Source organism: Molossus molossus, unplaced genomic scaffold, assembly GCF_014108415.1.
Source record: "Molossus molossus isolate mMolMol1 unplaced genomic scaffold, mMolMol1.p scaffold_m16_p_16, whole genome shotgun sequence".
In the NCBI taxonomy this organism is placed as follows: domain Eukaryota; kingdom Metazoa; phylum Chordata; class Mammalia; order Chiroptera; family Molossidae; genus Molossus; species Molossus molossus.
This window is the reverse complement of record NW_023425351.1, coordinates 45,068,319-45,082,409: the sequence shown is the minus strand read 5'-3', so window position 1 is coordinate 45,082,409 and position 14,091 is coordinate 45,068,319. Positions and strand designations below refer to the sequence as shown.

The window sequence follows — 14,091 nt, the reverse complement described above, 5'->3', positions numbered from 1 at the left end:
AGGCCTGGACTAAGGAATGGCAGCAGTAATTGGAAATAAAATTGACAGACAAAGATTGTCCTATGGTTTGTTTTTTTCTCTCCTGATAAGTGAAGTTTTGTTTTTCTTTTTCAAAAAGTTTATTTCTTTCTCACCTCTGACCTTCTTATGAAAAGCTGATAAACAAACAAAAACAAACGAACTAACACCCTGGCCAGTTTTCTCAGTGGTTAGAACATTGGCCCACAGACCGAAGGGTCTTGGGTTCAATTCTAGTCAAAGGCATGTACCTGGGTTGCAGGTTTGATCCCTGGTCCCAATGGGGTCATGCAGGAGGCATCCAATCAATGTGTCTTTCTCAGATCGATGTTTCTCTCTCTCCCTCCCTCCCTCCCTCCCTCCTTTCCATTTTATCTAAAAATCAATGAAAATTTATTAACAACAACAACAAAAACATAATAAAACAACTAAGAACCATTTCTTCCCCCAGGTAAGGAAGAATTGATTCAGTCAATTATTGATATCCTGTGTCTGTAGTGGTATCCAATTTGTTCCGAATATTCGGTCTTGCCCTGTGAGACCCCGGAATGGGTTGCAGGTTCTCTTGCCCAGAGCTGGATGGCTGATTGGCTATGGGACTTCTTTGAGCCTGCTCGGATTCTGTTCGGTCCCCACATAGCCCCCCACCCCAAAACCCAGCCTCAGGGGAGAAGACCAGAGAAAAAACACAGTGTCCAACTCTCCATCAGCTGCTTCTTCAGTGAAAAAATTTTGCTTAATTTCAGGTTAAAATAATGATTTCTGTGCAGGGAAAACACTGAGCCAGGGGTCTGGCAAGAGTCCTCCCTGGGTGCAAACAACATTGCTTCCACATTGGGCAAGTGACCGCAGGGGGACAATCAGGCTGGAAGTTAACAGTGGCTCTTTGGCTCCCTCCCTCCCTCCCTCCCTCCCTCCCTCCCTCCCTCCCTCCCTCCTTCCCCCCACCCCCTCTTTCCTTCCTTCCTTCCTTCCTTCCTTCCTTCCTTCCTTCCTTCCTTCCTTCCTTCCTTCTTTCTTTAATTCTTCATTAAAGCAAGGGGGAGAGTGCTCCCAAATCTGGAAAACTCATCTTGTAAACAATCCACAAAACTAAACCTTTATCTTATTCCAATTAATAGTGGATGTTTATTGAGCACCTGCTAGATGCCAGACCCAATATTGAACTTTTCTCATTCATTGGGATTTCTTTTTCTCATTTAGTCCTTCAAACAGCCCTGTGAGAGAGGTGTTATTATGCCTATGTTACTGTAGAAGAATGAGACTGAGAGAGAGAGGTCAAATGACCGTCCCAAGGTCACATAACATGGTACTATAATAAGAAGTTCAATTTAGTTCCTCTGCTACCAAGTCCAGTTGTCTTCCTACACACTTTCCTGGAGGACACAGAAGGTACAAGAGATTAAAAGAAGTTACTTTAGCCCGGCCAGTGTGGATCAGTAGTTGAGTGTCGACCCATGCACCAGGGGGTCTCTGGTTCGATTCCCGGTCAGGGCACATGCCCAGGTTGTTGGCCAAATCCCCAGGGGGGGGCATGCAGGGGGCATCCAATTGATGTTCTCTTTCATCGATGTTTCTCTCTCTCCCTTCCTCTCTCTAAAATCAATAAAGAAAAAAATTTTTTATAAAAGTTATAGTTTCTTCTCATTAACTAATTAATGGACTTCTCATTTGTACACACAGTTGATGAACAAACATTAATATTTCAGTCACATTGGCCAGGAGAGGGAGGGATCAATCCTGCCCCACAGGTGGCATGACTTTGTCGTGACAGTCAGCTCCTCTGGGCGCCTCATCTTGGAATGAAACAAAGATATAATATCCCTCTACCAACTCTACAGTGAAATTACAAAAATAAAATACTAATGAAAATGCTCAGCTGCAACCAGAATCCCAGAGTCCCTTCTTTCCCTACCCCATGTAGGATACTATTTTTATAAGAATATTCATTCCAAGCCAGGAAACAGTAGATGTTAAACACATGTTTGCTGAATTAAAAAAAAAAAAAAAAAAAAATGAACTATTCTTAGACTCTGTGGAGGGGCTTGTATCAATTAACTAAATGCATTTGTGGCCCCTAGAGGATGTCTAAAAACGGGGACTTGAGCTACTCATGTACCTCTGGCTGCTAGTTAAGCGATGAAGCCTGGATGCTCATAGTTGATCTGTTTGCCCTTCTCAGTCTATGACAGCTCACCGTTCTGCTTTATGGTTTTATCAGAATCCAAAGGGATAATTCTTGTCTTTTAAATAAGAGAGTATTTAGTACCTTTAACTAAGTAGACATTTATAGCGATTGGATTTCCTAGGAGTCAGCCAACTTAGGTAGGGTCTTAGCCTGTGTCAGCCATGGGGGACTGTTGAGGGCCTTGGAATGCCCCACTCCCCCCCTCCCCCCGCCCCCGCAGCCAGCACTGACCTGGCATCTGTGCCTGAGGCCCAGACAGGCAGCTCTGGTGCAGTGGTCTGCTGGCCAGGTGGTCTGATAGCGAGGGACATGCGCACCTCATCTGAAGCCCTTGACTTCAGGCACTCCGGTGATTTCTTTCTTTGGGACAGCGTTGTAGTTTCTGCAGATCTGGAAGGTGACCATTTAGTGTGGCCCTGTGTGTTTACTTAGGGATACTGTAAGCATGCCATGTCAATTCACCTCCAAGTGCGGCACTGTGGGAGGAAGGGCTGGGGAGTCTGCCATCAGCTGGACTTGAAGGAGCAGGGAAAGGAATAGGCATGAAAAGTCAGGAGTGGAGGATCAAGTAATAGAGGATTTAGGGTGCTCTTTGGGTAAAATATCTCTTTAGACTGAGAGGAGAGAGGGGACAATATAACTTGCACTCTTTAAGCAGCAAGGTTGGGTGCGCCCTCTTAGGCGCTAGACGTAGCAAATGGCAAACTAGCGCTCGTGTGCCTGTGACAGGGACACGGGCAGGCCAGAGGGGATGCAGTGGCATCCAAATCTAGTTTTAATTCCAGTTCCATTCTAATCGTAGCTGGTGTGCAAACTCTTGCAAAACGCATTAGGATGTAAGGGCTCTGGAGGAAAATGGCTTGTTGGAGAATTTATAAGGGAAGGTTTGGAGAAATCTCTTTGCAATAAACACTCCCCAAACAATCAGGGAACCAAGACTGAAGTGAATGCCAAAGAGATAAAAGAAAAGTGGAAGCAACCAAAGTGTCTATCAATGGAGATTCGCTAACTAAATGTCACGCAATGGAATACCAAAGGGCCGTAGCCTCACCTTACCAGCTCCTACCCAGTGCAGTGCTTGGCACCAGGTGAGTGCTCAACACTATCTGTCAAATCTGAAAATCCTGCAATTTAAGAGAATGAGCTACATCCATATGTATAGCCTGAAAGAATATCCGCAATGTACTTTTTTTAATCCTCACCCGAGGACAGTTTTCCATTATTTTGTTCAGATAGAGTGGGAGGGAGAGAGAGAGAGAGAGACAAACATCGACATGAAAGGGACACATCGAGTGGTTGCCACCCGCACGACCCAACCAGGGCCAGGGACAAACTGCAACTGAGGTACATGCCCATAGTGGGAACCGAACCCGGGTCTCTCTGGACCGCAGGCCGACGCTCTAACTGCTGAGCCAAACCGGCCAGGGCCACAATGTACTTTTAAGTGAAATGAAGATTATAGAATAGTGTAGTATGATCCCATTTATGGTTAGAGTGGACAGCTTTTGTACCTATGCATTTAAATGTCTAAGAGGATATATACAAAGAAAACTGTTAATAGTGGTTGTTTCTTATGGAGTGCTATTGGATCAGAGCGGGGTGTTCATGTTCTAATCTCCTCACGCCTTTATCTATCTATCTATCTATCTATCTATCTATCTATCTATCTATCTATTTTTGCAACAATGATGCAGTGCTCTGGTAATCAGCAAAACCAAAAAGGACGTTCCCATTTTGAGGGGAGAGGCAAAGCGTTGTTGTTAGATAATGTTCTATTCAGATTCTTAACAGAAATATATGTTTTATTGGCAGTTCTGGGATTGCACTTTATAGTTACGAAAAATGAAACTTGAAAAGAGCCCAAGAGCAGCCCCGCACTCTGACGAGCACCTGTAGGCCGGGCCCAGGTCGTCCAGGTGCGCCGCTGGCCGGGCACCGCAGACGGATTTCCTGGGCTTCAGCCCCGCACGCGGGCGGCGGAAGGGAAAGCGACTTGTTCTCTCGAGCCTTCCGTTCACTGGTGTTTCGTACCAGCTCAGTTCTCCTCCCACACTGTCACTTCTCTGCAGGGGAGCGAGAGCCTGGTGTGTGACCCAGCCACAGGTGTGCCCCCTGGCAGGATACGGGGACCCCTGTGCCCGTTCTCAGAAGAAAGAAGGCGTCCCCACAAGCAGTGGCTTGTGACAACTTTCGGCATCTCCGGCAAAGCCGTTCTGTGACCGAGCTGAGGTTGTGCGAAATGGCTCTGTTTTCCTTACAACAGTTGGTATCACCGGGGATCTCACATAACTTCAGTTGTCCCTCTTTGATATCTTAATTTTTCCCTTCATGTGCCTCTGTGTTATATTTCTTAATTTTCCCATTATCTAGAAATATGTCAGTTTATATATAGAGTCTCCTTTCAAACTTCCACTGAGTGGCCAGTTCCACTGAAGAGAAATTTCTGAAGCAACGTGCTCTTCAGAATGTCATTTAGTCTTTTGTCGTCGTCGTTTTCAGTGAGAATCAAAGACAGCTGACCCGGAAATGAAGGTGTTGGATTTTAGCCACCTGTGACCTTCGGATGGCTAGCACACCTGATGCCCAAGGCACTGTCAATGAGTGCTTGCTCCCATTCATCAGTGACTCCTGCCATTTCCTTCCCTGCATTTCAGGAATCCTTTTCTAGTTATGTTTTCATGTTCCACGGGTTAAAAACTAGAGGACAAGGTCCCAAACGGGCAGACAGTTTTCACTGTCCTGATCTGTTTCTAAACCTCTGCGGGTTCTGTGTCCTTTGTTGTAGCTGAACTTGACTCCAGCTGCCAGCACCTTGTAAATTCCATCCCAGGGGACCTCCGTGCAGCTGGCGTTGAGACGTGTCCTCTGGAGCTAACCAGCAGGTCCTGGGTCCCGAGGAGTTAACTCCCTGAGCCGACCGGACTGCAGAAACGAAACGCTGCAGATCTGCCCCCAGAGACAAAACACAGAGAAGGGCACACAGGCGTTCCAAAGGCTGTCCACCCGTCGCCATTTCCGTTCCCTGTGGCATCGTTTTTAGGAGCTATGCCTTTTTTTCCCCTTCTTTTTAAATAGAAAGTTGACTTCATATTTTAGATTCCTGGTCATGGTTTTTTGTTGGTGGTTTGATGTCTTCAGTGCCTGTGTGTTTTCCTTTTTCATCTGTGGTCAATATTAACCCCAGATTTATTTCTTGGGAGACTGGATATGACCCAAATTAAGTTGGGAAATTCCACACTACCCCTGTCAGAGTAAACCGCTAACAGAATGCTGTAAGTGGAAGAGATGTGCATTGCACTCAATGAAAGACAGTGCAGATTCAGCAAAAATTAATGGGTATGATATATGTTATATGTAATATACATTATATACCTTAGCTAAAGGGTGGAGTTATTGGCTACTTAAAAGTATTCTTCAAGCCCAGCTGGTGTGGCTCAGTGATTGAGCATCGACCCATGCACCAAGAGGTCACCGGTTCAATTCCCAGTCAGGGCACATGCCCAGGTTGTGGGCCAAATCCCCAGTGGGGGTACGCAGGAGGCAGCCAATTGATGTTCTCTCTCATCGATGTTTCCATCTCTCTCTCTCTCTCTCTCTCTCTCTCTCTCCCCCTTCCTCTCTCTCTAAACAATAAAGAAATTTAGAAAAAACAAACAAACAAACATATTCTTCAAGGCCCTGAAGCAAAGGAGGGAGCCTGGATTTTAGTTGACGTGTGCTAGGAAATCCGCACAGAGCTGAAAGCCGAGTGACATTGTTCGTTTTGTTTTTCGAAGGTCACTCTGGGGAGCTCGGTGGAGGATGGACTGGGGCTACTGGCGGGAGAAGGGGACGAGTGTGAAGAGTGAGAATCTGGTGAGGAGAGGGTGCTGGGCGTCCAGGAAGGAGATGCGGTGGTTGGGCCTGGGGTGGTGACAATGGACGTGGTCAGCAGTAAATGGATTTGAGACCCACTTTGGAGACGGAATCACAGAGGAGCCCGGGTTCCGGAGTGAGCGATGGGACAGAGATGGCCTCCTGTACCGAGCCGGGCAGGTGGGGTGGGGAGAGCGCGAGATTCAGGAAACAGAGCTCCCTGACTGAGCACTTTGCTGTGCCACCTCGAGCAGGGCGGGTGGGCACAGCAGCGAGGGCATCGGTCAGCCTCTGTGGTGTCCACCCCCTAGCTGCCAGTCCTCCTCATTCTCCTTCACTGGGTGCTCCTCTCTGAGTCTGAATGTCAGAGTGCCCAAGGGCTCAGTCCTTAACCCTTTTCCTGGTTTTTAAATTTTTTTTATCCTCACCCAAGGACATTCTTGCATTTATCCTGAGAGAGCAGGAGGGAGAGAGGGAGAAAGAGATAGAGGGAGAAACATCGACATGAGAGAGACACATCGACTGTCTGCCACCCACACAACCCTAACTGGGGCCGGGGACAAACTGCAACCGAGGTACGTGCCCTTAGCGGGAACCGAACCCGGGTCTCTCTGGACCGCAGGCCGACGCTCTAACCGCTGAGCCAAACCGGCCGGGACACCCTTTTCCTTTTTTATCCATGTTCACTTTCTTGGTGTTCTCATCCAGACTTTGGCTATAAGTACTATCAAATTTATATTGTCTCCCCGGGGCTCTTCCTCAAACTTTATACTTATATATCCAACCACCTGCTTGACATCTCCCAAGGGATGTTCAACAGGCATCTCAGAATTAACACGAGCACAGCTAAGCCCCGATATCAACGCCCTCCTCACACGCAAGCCCTGTTTCTCCTGCCTTTTGCCCATTTCAGCAAGTCTCCACGTCACCCCGATAGTCGCCGAGGCCAACGCCTTGGAGTAACGCTGGGCTGCTCTCTCTCTTCCCACCCTCCCTCTGAATCTCTACCAAGTCTGTTGATTCCTAAAAGCGATGTCACCTCCTCTGCCACCACCACCCAGCTCAGGCGACCCTCGTCTCCTGCCTGGATCCCTGCAGTGGCTGCCTACCTGGTCTCCCACCTCTGCTCTCACCCTTTAGCTCGCTTGCAGCACTGCAGCCAGATGGTCCTGGTCGAACGTCAATCACTCTGTCCCCTCTCTGCTAAGTTTGCGCAGAGTGGAAGCCAAAGTCCTTTCGGTCACCTCCAGGTTCCACCTCATCTGGCTCTGATCACTATTCTGAGCTCATCCCCTCACTCTCCCATGCCTTCCACTCCACCAGACCCTTGAGCAGGCTAAGCATGTCCTCGTCTAGACCCTTCTCATGTGCGGTTTTCTCTGCTGGAATCCTCTTTTCCTATTTCCATGGCTACCACCTTCACTTCCTCTGGTCTTTTCCAAATGTTACTTTCTTAGTAGGGCCTTCCCTGCTTCTTATTTAAAATGTCAGCACCCAACTGCCCACCCTGCTAATCCCCGACCCCCTTCCTTCTTTACTTTGGAACACCTCCATCTCACGTTTCACTTACTTACCTTATTTATTGTATGTCTCCTGCACTCGATGTGAGCTCCATGAGAAGAGGGATTTTTTGTCTGTTGGTTTCCTGCTGAATCCCCAGAACATGTCTCATTCTTAGCAGACACTTAGCACATATGTGTGGATTAAATGAGTTCCAGTAGGAAGTTGTCTCCTCTCTCCTCACTACTTCTTTCTGGCTTTTTCTGGGACTGTTGTCTTAATTTTCATGTGTCCTTTGTTTATGGAGCTGGTTGGCATGGTAGGTAAATGAGTGGACAGCTGAGCACAACTTGAGCGTACTGTTTGGCTCTCTCAGTCACAAACTGTGTGACTTGGGACAAGTTGCTTAACCTGAATTTTCACTTCTTTGCTTATAAAATACAGAAAGCCTGCCCGGCCGATGTGGCTCAGTGGTTGAGCATCAACCCTACACCAAGAGGTCGCCAGTTTGATTCCTGGTCAGGGCACATGCCCAGGTTGTGGGCCAGATCCCCAGTGGGGGACATGCAGGAGGTGCCCATCGATGTTCTCTCTCATCAATGTTTCCATCTCTGTCTCTCACTCTCTCCCTTCCTCTCTCTCTAAAATCAATAAAAGAAGAAAAAATAAATAAAAACATACAAAAACGTATTTTACAAAATACAGAAAGCCTTCCTGACTCTCAGTCGGGATTGCTAGAAAGGTTCAATAGAATAATATGTGAAGGGCCATCAAGGATAAGATGTGGTTTTCATTTTCCATGGTGTCCGGCCCTGGCTCAATACTGCAGCCTTACATATATGCCTGTCTCGTTTAATTCTCACGTCACATCAATGAGGAATGAAGTCATCTTAGAGAATTCATGGGAAAGATGAGAAAACTGAGGGGCACCAAGAAGTGAAGTGAATTACCCAAGAGCTAGGCAACAACAGAGCCAGGCTTTGGACCCAAGCATTTAATTCAGTGGCCTGAGATTCTTCTACTGGCACAAAATCAGTGTTCTAATGGCTGATGGAGTAATGAGGAAGGTTTTACCTGAGGTGCAACTTTTGTCTCCAGACTATTTTTTCCTGGACTGCTAATTAATGTGGCATTTCCCTGGTGTTATCCCCCTGTGCCCCCCTTCAACTCAAACAGGCAGAAATTCCTGTCTTTCAAAAGAAAAAGGTATTGTCAGGCATGCCTCTATCTTTCCTCTCCTCCCCCAAGGAATGAACCCTATCATATGTCCCCTGGGGTTTTTGTCGTTCAGTCTAACCAAGTCCAGATGGCTTTTGCAAGTTCAGACATCATGCGTCGTCAAGTATTTGCAGTTATCAACTGAAACAAGTTCTGGAGTGAATTGCAGACACCCGCTTCCCAAATAACTCACTGCGTGCTCATCTGCCTTGTTTGTGTTATGGCCTTTCTGTGCTAATGAATTTGTAAATGTGGTTTAATTACTGTTTACCAAAAAATAGCTGCACACAGAACAGTCTCAGTGGGAGACTTAGCCAAAATGTTGAGACCATTTGTTTCTAGTGCACAAACAGCTAATAAATGAAAAGTGCTCTTTAAACACTGGAAAAAGGAGCTTAAGTTTGCTTTTGAAGAAACAATGTTTTATATACTTAGGGAAATAAATCATTCTGTAAGAGAGTGGACTTAAATACTGGAATAGCGTTTCCCCCAAAGGCTGGGCACACAGAACCACAGTGTATTGAAAAGGATGATCATGGTGATTTGATTGAGCACCACACCAAAGAGCTGTATTCCAAAGAACTCCCCAAAAGGAAAACTAGGAATTGCTCGTAAATTCCAGCCAATGTTTCAGAGCTCTGTAAACCCACGTATGTGTATTACCTCATGTTTCTGATTTCTTGCCTCAGGCAAATTGCCAATTTAGCAACTAAATGACAGTTTGAAACTTCTAATACAAACCAGCCTCTCTAACCCGGCTTTTATGACTTCAGTAAAGAAAGAACACGAGAGGGGAGTGAAAGTGATCAGAAGGTTCAGTGTGTAAGTCTGTACGCCATTTGGAGCGGGAGTTGAATTTTATTCTTGCATAATGTGATGTTTGCCTGATTCCCGGTAAAGAGGGACCTCTGGAAGGAAGCCCCTTCCTGCAGCTGTTGGTCCTGCTAATAGGAGGGAGCTCTGTTCCCCCTGACCCCTGGGGAAGCCGGCCTGGGAGCCGGAGTGGGGCCAGGTCGGCCTCCAGTGCAGAGTTGAAAACAAAATCCGTCACCTTGGCAATGAATAAGGATTGCTTGTCGTTTCCTGAACTGTGTGTGGATATTACCAAAAGAAGTTTGAGCATATGAGATGCAAATGCTGTACTCCAAGAATTTATTTTAGAGAGAGCAACAGACAGCTCTACAGGCAATTCAATATCAGAGACCCCAAGGCTTGGGGGGGGAGGAGGTGAAGGTGGTCAAAAGGTGCAGACTTCCAGTTACAAGATAAGTAAGTTCTGGGGATGTAATGTACCACATGGTGACTGTAGTTAACAATACTGTATTATCCATTCGGAATTTGCTAAGAGAGTAGATCTTAAAAGTTTCTATCACAAGAAAAAAACTTAACTGTGTGTGGTGATGGATATTAACTAAACTTATTGTGATGATTGGGTCACAGTATATACATATATGTTTGGTCATTTTGTTGTACACCGGAAACTTATATAATGATGTCTTAATCAAAGGAGGGTGTCAATGGGGGGAAACGGAGAAACAGCTGTAACAAAAATAAATTAATTAAAAAAAAAAACTGGGGTGGGAGAAGGGTTCCCAAGACCAAGTCTTAACTACCAGATAAATTGTTTTGTTTTTTATTTTTCAATTACAGTTTACTTTCAATATTATTTTGTATTGGTTTCAGGTGTACAGGATAATGGTTAGACCATAATATACTTTACAAAGTGTTCCTCTCTGATATTTCCAGTATCTGCCTAGTACCATACATAGTTATTACAATATTATTGACTATATTCCCTATGCTGTACTTTTCATCCCTGTGACTGTTTTGTAACCACCAATTTGTACCTCTTAATCTGTTCACCCTTTCACCCATCCCCCCAACCCCCCTCCCATCTGGCAACCATAAGTCTGCTCTCTTTGTCTATGACTCTGTTTCAATTTTGTTCACTTATTTTGTTCTGTAGATTCCACATATAAGGGAAATTGTATGGTATTTGTCTTTCTCTGACTGACTTATTTCACTGAGCATAATACCCTCTAGGTCTGTCCATGCTGTCACAAATGGTAAGATTTCATTCTTTTTTACAGCTGAGTAACATTTCATTGTATATATGTACCACCACTTATCAACTCATCTATTGATGACTACTTGGGTTGCTTTCATATCTTGGCTATTGTAAATAACGCTGCAGTGAATATGGGGTGCATATATTCTTTCGAATTAGTGTTTTGGGTTTCTTTGGATATTGTCCCAGAAGTGGAATTGCTGGATCATAAGGCAGTTAGTTCCATTTTTTTATTTTTTGAGGAAACTCCATACTGTTTTTCATAGTGACTACACCAGTCTACATTCCCACCAACAGTGCATGAAGGTTCCCTTTTCCCTTGCCAACACTTGTTGTTTGTGGATTTATTGATCAGCCATCTGGCAGGTGTGAGGTGAAATCTCATTGTGGTTTTAATATGCATTTCTCTGACGATTAGTGATATTGAGCATCTTTTCATATGTCTGTTGGTCATTTGTATGTCCTCTTTGGAGAAGTGTCTATTCAGGTCCTTTGCCCATTTAAAGATATATTTTTTATTGATATTTTTAGAGAGAAAGGAAAGGAGAGGGAGAGAGAAACATTGATGAGAGAAATATCAATTGGCTGCCTCCTGCATGCCCCCTACTAGGGATCGAGCCCTAAACCAGAGCTTATGCCCTGACTGGGAATCAAACCAATGACCTCTTGGTGCATAGGATGACACTCAATCCACTGAGCTACACTGGCCAGGCCCCATTTTTTAATTGGATTGTTTGTGTTTTGGGTGTTGAGTTGTGTAAGTTCTTTATAAATTTTGGATATTAGCCCCTTATCAGATGTATCATTGGCAAATATATTCTCCCATTCAGTAGGTTATCTTTCTGTCTCATTGATGATTTCCTCTGCTGTGCAAAAACTTTAGTTTGATGTAGTCCCATTTGTTTATTTTTTCTTTTGTTTCCTTTGCCTAAGGAAATATATCAGAAAAAAAGAATATTGAGAATCTGAGAAATGTCTGAAGATTTTACTGCCTATGTTTCTCTTAGGAATTTTATGGTTTTGAGTCTTACATTTAAGTCTTTAATCCATTTTGAACTTATTCTTATATATGGTGTAAGAAGGTGGTCTAGTTTCTTTTTTCTTCTTTGCATATATATGTCCAAATTTCCCAGCACCATTTATTGAATAGACTGTCTTTACTCCACTTATGTTCTTGCCTCTTTTGTCAAATAATAATTGACCGTATAGGTGTGGGTTGATTTCTGGGCTCTCTCTTCTGTTCCGCTGATCTGTGTGTCTGTTATATGCAAAACCATACTGTTTTGATTACAATGACTTTGTAGTGCAGTTTGATATCAGGTAACGTGATACCTTCCACTTTGTTCTTCTTTGTCAAGACTGCTGTGGCTCTTCCGAATCCTTTGTGGTTCCTTATACATTTTTGGATTATTTGTCCTAGTTTTGTGCCATTGTTATTTAACTACCAGGTAGCAGTAGGGTGTCAAATAGCATTGTGAATACCAGGGCCTCATTTTTGTGTCAGAAAAACACCTTTCCAAGGAGATTATTCCATATTTTCATGTAGTAAGTATTTATCTGTCCTTCCTTAATTAACCAAATGTTATTTGTCGTGGGCCCTAGAGAGACTGACCCCAGAGGAAACTCTGTCTCAAGGGGCAAACTCTGCGCCGGGAGGGAGGCAGACACAAGCAAGTGTACAGTGTGAAATCTCCCAGGAAGTGGCAAACCACGATGAGAGCAAAGATGTGCTGTCTCGTATTTATTCTATAATTTTCCAAGCCTTACTTTCGTTTTTTTTCCAATATATGATAAATAGAAGTGCAGAGCCTGTTTATGAAAAAGAGTTTACCTTGACTACACTTAAGTCATAAAACTTTAGAAACAGGAACTAAGCTCAGATAATACCTCCTCCAAGAAGGCTCTCCGGATTGCCTCCGTGTGGTTTGCGTGTCCTTTCTGTGTGCTTTCACGGCACGACATCCATTTCCGATCCACGGCATTGTCCCCTCCCTGCCACCACCACCCTGTAGAGGCTCCACTGGGTGTCGCTTACAGAGGAGGGGACAGGTCTTACTTTCCTTTGCACCCACAGTGCCAGAAGCATGCCTGGTATATAGTGCGCAATAAATGTTGAACAGCTGTGTTGAATGGGAAGACAGTAATTACTGCTATTTTACCATCTAATAAGAGTTGCCTTTATTCTTCATACTATATTAAGTTTAAAAATATGTAACTAAAAGGTGTATGATATATATTCTTGGTTTTTAACATATTAATGCATTAAAACATATATTAATAACACATTTAGATAAGTATGCTTTCAAAACCTCTGGAAGGACACCCCCAAATTCCATCGGGAGTTATCTGTCAGTAGTAAGACAGAAAATGATGCTGACCTTTTTCTCTATGCATCACTGCGATGCTTCACTATCATACTGTGGGTGTGTGCTACTGTTAGGATTAGAAAATAGGGAGGAATATGTATTTTAAAAAGGAAAGTTAGACCTATTCCACAAGCCACAATTATAAGACATGAACAACTTAATGAAGCATCATCTTTTACATCTAAGCCCTATGTTGACAGTGACCTGACTTTGTGAATTTAATAACTAACCTAGCTTGGTAGCTTTAATGGAATTAGGTAGGCTTTTATTTTCCTTACTCATGTCTGTATTTATAATGTTCAGAAGGTACTCAAGCTGCACTCTACTTGTAAATATTCTAGCAATGAAACATGGTAAATGATTTCTTTTGCTCTCAATAAGGATTTGTTTTCATTGATTGAAAGAGAGAGACATCAATGTGAGAGATAAACATCGATCGGTTGCCTCCCGTACACGCCCTGACCAGGCATTGAACCCACAAACTTTTGGTGTACGGGATGACACTTTAACCAACTGAGCCACCTGGCCAAGCAGAACCTGTCTTCTTAAAGGCAGTCATGACCTCTTGCAAATAGATAAGGCAGAACTACACAGCCAGTTCTCTCTCATTTTCTCCCTTTCATTATGCATCTCTTCTTTGCAGGTTGGCTCCGTGTAAAAGAGAGAGCAGTTTCCAGTCTGTGGGATTTCTGCTCTACATGGTTTGCCTGCTTGTCTTTCTATCGTTTTGTTTGGCTGGCTATATAGTTGGAAAACCTAGACAATGTTGTTAGACTAAAATAGAGTTCATTCTTTTTCCCAAAGGGACAATCACAGATTATAAAATGTGCCTCTAAAGAACAAGTCTAAAAAGTATATTCACTCTTTTCTGTCTGCAG

At 44.2% G+C, this 14,091-nt stretch overlaps 1 protein-coding gene across 7 annotated transcripts in view; it reads left to right on the top strand.

The window, feature by feature from the left end:
• The window catches only part of NCALD (neurocalcin delta), a 163,466-nt gene that overhangs the window by 132,374 nt on the left and 17,001 nt on the right, over positions 1 to 14,091 (top strand). The window contains exon 1 of one of the 7 annotated variants that reach the window (XM_036263940.1): positions 6,003 to 6,061. The exons of the other annotated variants lie outside the window; for them this stretch is intronic. The gene's annotated coding sequence lies outside the window, so the exon portion shown is untranslated. Of the gene's footprint in view, positions 1 to 6,002; positions 6,062 to 14,091 lie in introns of those variants that run through there. 7 annotated transcript variants of the gene reach the window in all.